At 45.4% G+C, this 5,141-nt stretch overlaps 1 long non-coding RNA gene across 1 annotated transcript in view; it reads left to right on the forward strand.

Annotated features, from left to right (window-relative positions):
* Window positions 1–2,445, forward strand: part of LOC109319197 — a 23,427-nt gene extending 20,982 nt beyond the window's left edge. Inside the window, exons 2-3 of the long non-coding RNA XR_002103403.1 lie at window positions 1,895–1,900; window positions 2,433–2,445. This is a non-coding gene — a long non-coding RNA (uncharacterized LOC109319197). The remainder of the gene's footprint in view (window positions 1–1,894; window positions 1,901–2,432) is intronic.
* Window positions 2,446–5,141: the final 2,696 nt, after the last annotated feature.

The raw sequence follows: 5,141 nt of genomic DNA on the forward strand, positions 1-5,141 counted from the left end.
TCATCAGGTTTCAGGCTAGTAGAGCCAGAAACCCAGTCCCTTTATGGTGGCTGTCTGAAGGCTGAGGTGAAATGAAAGGTCAATCTCTGTGGGTGCATGTACACATCAAAGTGCCCTTGGCCCTGCAGCTGATCCCTTCACAGCAGAGAAGATACTGGTTACATTGCTGCTACTTCTTTTCTGGCCATAGCCAGGAGCTCAGGCTATATGACATTATTGTGGTATCTTTCATGTCAGTCTTATATACTCTTAAACAAGGTACTGACACTCTTTTATTGCATAAAGGGTATATTACGGGCACTCTACAAGTTGCAAAATTTCACTGATGTTGATTTTCAACTTCAAGCCATCTCTTTGATTCCTTAACCAAGGTTAATCCCTGAATTAGGCTGCTCAGATAATTTTGAAGGTTATCTCAAGATGAATCGCAGCTCCAATAAGCCTTGTTGACAGGTTCACAAATCGGCATCTTCTGATTAATGAAAAGGGAAAGCTCTTTGTCCTCTGGGCTTTGGCTTCAAGAAGTTTCATTATGTTTTGTTCTTGTCAGTTTCAAGAATTTCTGCTTTAGAGGGATGTGAAAAATTGCATGTTAAGGGGCTTTCCCCTATTTCCCCTCTGCAGCAAACATATTTCTGCCATTTTTCTCTCTTTAGGGATAAAAGGTGATAATACTAGAGTTGTGCTGACTTATATCAGTTGAAATTATGCTCCAACAGATATTTCCAGTGAGGTATCTCCACTGATTTCAGTGATCTTTAGGATAAGACCTAATATCAAACTCGGGCAAACACTACCGACTTTAATGAAGAAACTGTGCCTTTACGCTGCATCAACTGAGAAAAGAAAAGCAATTTCTATTATGCTTTAACGCTGAAATTTTTCCTACCACTACCTGGACAATAGTGTAGCCCCCTTGGGCCTGGAAATTGATGAACTGTGCGATCAGGCATATCTTGGTGCAATCCTTGTTATTTACAGAGAATATACACAGGCCTATTTCTGTGAACAGAGCAGAACCAAACAGCAAGAGGCAGTTTCCTTCCCACTGTTCCAGGCTTCCCAAAAGAACTGAGACTTCCCAAAATAACTTCTTCCTCTGGGCATTCTCTCAGGACTAGGTTACCAGTGCTTTTCTGACTTCTTTTCCTGCCTTTACAGGTGGATTTTTCTTCTGGCATGCACAGATTGAAGGGCATGAAGCAATACCATCATCTTTAATGAGCTCTGGGGGGGGGGGGTGTCAAAGACATGTTTACTAGCAATGATCAACCTCTCCAGCATAGCAAAAAATAAGAGGAGCAACTTCATCATCCTACACGTATATCATCCTTCTCATCTCATGGGATCCCCACATGCTGTGCTAATTTTTCATTGGGTATGTCTACAGTGCCTCTGCTGCTGCACATTTTAAGTTTAGTACCTGTAATATGAGGTATTAAATAAATGTGCAATAGCCAGTGCTACTGCACAGAAGCAAAGAAGCATAGTTTTTCATGACACTTCATCAGCAGTAAACAAATTCTATTACACAGTAGACTGATTTAGTATTAATGTGCATTAAGCATTTAATGTAGACATGCCCATTTGCTGAGGGAGCCTAATCCTCCCCAGCCTCTAGCCTTGTGAATGGTCAGGACACAAAGGGAAGCACAATGGATCTTGGGAATTAAGGAAGACAATAGGGGAGTTGGCGAAGACAGCAAGGATGTTGGGAAGGACCTGATCTGTGACAGCAGCTTCACAATAGACTTAAGTTCTAGGCTGCACACTTCTGAAGTCCTGTTGCTTCTGTCATTAGAAAGGTACGTTGGGGGTAAGGCCCTAGTCTCCCTGTGTGATCTTGTCTGTTCTAGGTCAAACTGTGCTTTCTTCCTTTCTCCAGGATCCACAGCTGTGAGTGTTGCATGTTTGGCATGTAAACAGCTCTAAAATCATTCTCCTGATAGAAAAACAGAAGCTGCAAAGATATGAGCCTGTTAACAATGTAATGTTTTATAATATCTAAAGACAACCAACATGTTCATAAAACCTTTGCCACTCATCTTTAATCCCCAAACCATCCTCCTTCCCAAAGAAGATAGCTCCCTAGGGAGAAGCTTTTTAGAGATATGCCACTTGTTTTTAGAGAGGAAGGGGAAAAAAAAAAAAATCATCTTCAGAGATTCATTGCCTGCCCCTTGGAAAGATGTTTTGCAGGGCAATCCATCATATTCATTCTTTTTGAGGTGCTTCTGTGATAATATGCACATTTATTGCCTCTGGGCTCCCACTTCTAGAACACAGTGCTTCAGCAACACCCCAGAGTGTCAAATGTAAGGATTCAAAACATGCTTGAAACAGCTCAAGACAAAGGCTGGAATACTGCAGCTAAAAACTCACAAAAAAAATCAAGATTGTTTTCTCAGGTAGACCACAACAGCTCCACCTAGTGGGCAACTTTGTAGTATCACCACCCAACTGCAACAGACTGCAAGGTTCCCTTCTGCACCATACATATATCCATGTTCTGCCTCTCCTGTCTTCTTAGAATTAGAACAGCTCCCAGGTGCAGACAGGTGTCTTCAAATTAAAGATTTCAGTATAGCAGATCCATTTCTGCCTTTCGGCCAACCAGTGCAAAGAGTGATGCTCAGACATAGTGGTCTGTAACAGGGGGCGGATTTTTCCTGTGACCTGCCTACCTGTTTCTGGGCTAGCCACCCACTGTGCCTTGTTGTTAATTAATTGATGTTAATTAAGCAAGAGGCTGCCTATTTCTTGCCCTGATGCCAGGGGGTGTTATCTGCAGCTCCATTCCTCCCCTACACCGCAGCCCAAGCCTTGCAGATGGCATCCAGCTGTTGTCAATATCATTGGGCCCACACTGGGCCACAGAATCCTGCTATTTGAACCCCACCTGGATCCCTCCATTCAGGTGTCCTAATCCACCTTCATTCCAAGCTACATAGCTCCCTGAACTGCTTCCCGTTCTGGGTGTGGCCCCCCCCAGGACCTTTGGCTGTACTAGCTCTGGCCTACCTCCAGGCCAGCTGGAACCCCAGGCCCTCGGCTCTGGGCGTCCCTCATGGTGGGCCTTTGACCCTTCCTGTCCTGGCCCCAGCACGGACCAGTCGGGGGATGTCAAGACGGGTTTGAGTCTACGGCCCCACTCTCTTGCTGGGGTCCACCTTCCAGACCCTACGAAGGGATGACCCACCCAGCTGTGGAAGCTTGGGTTGAGGCACCCCAACCCACCTTTCACTGGGGTGATCACTGGCCTGGCATTTCCTGGGGGTCCCACACCACTGAGAGCCCCACCAGGCCATCCACTCCCAGCAGGTTGCAGGTTTAGGTCATGCCCAGGACCAGGAGCCTCCTGACCATCCCCTATAGCTCCTCCCTTACCATCAGATGATACCTGCAGCCAGGCAATGTGTTGTCTGGCCTCCCAGCAGCAAAATGCCTGGTTTATATGGGTAGCCCTGAATCCAAAATGACTGTCATCATCAGGCATCTGCCAGCTGCTGCCTTCTGGCCCTTAAAGTGGCAGGCACCAGCAATGCCCTGCCACATGGTCATAAGTCTGTTATTGTTCCCAGCTTGTGAAACCAATATGGATGATTTACACCAACACATTAGTTCTCTCTGCAGCACAGCCATGAGCACCTGACCCTACCAAGTTGCCTGGTGTGTTTTAGTGCAGGGGTGTGAAAGACACAGCCTCCCATCTGGCCTGCAGTGCTACCTGTGAGTCTTGGAGTGGACTCACAGGCTGCATAAACTGCACTCTTAATCGGTCACACACACTGTATGTGCCATGCAGGGCTGAGGTGGGCATGCACTGTATGTTGCACCTAGGACCAGGGTGGGTGTGCGCTGCCTGTGGAGTGCAGAGCCAGTCCAGGACTCATGCTGTGTGTGAGGCCAGTCCAGGGTGCACACTGCATGTGTTGTTCATACCATGCCAGCCCTGCTCACTGGATCCAGTACCCAGGGCTGGTCTGTGGGCCCAATTCTGCCCATAGACGAGCCCTACACCATTTATCTGGCCTGTGGACCAGCCCAGCACTATACATCCGGCTTGCAGGGTCTGATGAGTTTGACACTACTGTTTGAGTGCATTCTGGGGAAATCAGGGCAGCTCCACCTTAGGCACCAGTAGGGGAAAAAGAGATTGAGATAAATATATACAAAAAGTGGTACCAGCAGTAGGCAGAAAAAGAGATGTCTGGCTGTATAGTCAGCTGTGAGGAAGGAGGAGTAGCAAAACCATCTAGGAACAATCTTGGTCATATCTTCATTAGAAAAATCCCTGCCATGCCAAATTGCATATAGAAAAGCAATCGTATGTCAGTGTAAGCTGCTAGCAAAGAAGAAGCTCTGTTAACTGCCATAACTACTTATCAAATATTAGCCAAGTTGTATACGGACAGAAACTACCTAGAGCCAACCATGTTACTAAACTGCTACAAATTAAAAAAGAATTGGGTAGGATTATAAAAAGTGCTTAAGTGACTTAGGGCCACAAGTTACCACTGGTGCCAACTCTTGCACTTGTATTGTGAATGCCACAGTATTTTGTGCTTTAGAAAAAAATCCAGTTCCTTATGTTAGGGGATGAGGTGATAATCTTAGTTTCCTAAGATTATTAAAATTCATTTCTAGTTCTCCAGATTGCACAGTAAAGTTTAAAAGTGTGACCCAAGCACCAAGAGTCAGGAAAAAACCAGAATGTATTTTTCCTTTTCTTATTCTTAATTTTTTTAATCTCAACCTTTTTTGAGTCTTGACTCAGTGGGCACATCTACATAAGATACTTTACTGCATATCAGACTAATCTAATGCACAGTAAAGCATCACCATCTGCACATGCACAGGATTTACTGCACAGTAAATTAGGCTAATGCACAGTTTGCTAGTACCAAGAAATGCAGGTACTAGAGGCGAGTCAGTCTTACCTCAATCCTGGGTAAGCTTTTTGAGAGAATTATTCTGGCGCATGTCCATGAGGAGCAAGCAAGGGAGATTATGCTTAGGGGCAACCAACATGGGTTCGTTAGAGGCAGGTCCTGTCAGATCAACCTGGTGACCTTCTATGATCAGGTCACCAAATCCTTAGATGCAGGGGTAGCAGTGGATATAGTCTTTTTGGACTTTAG

Source organism: Crocodylus porosus, unplaced genomic scaffold (assembly GCF_001723895.1).
Source record: "Crocodylus porosus isolate Cpor-Errol unplaced genomic scaffold, CroPor_comp1, whole genome shotgun sequence".
Classification (NCBI taxonomy): domain Eukaryota; kingdom Metazoa; phylum Chordata; order Crocodylia; family Crocodylidae; genus Crocodylus; species Crocodylus porosus.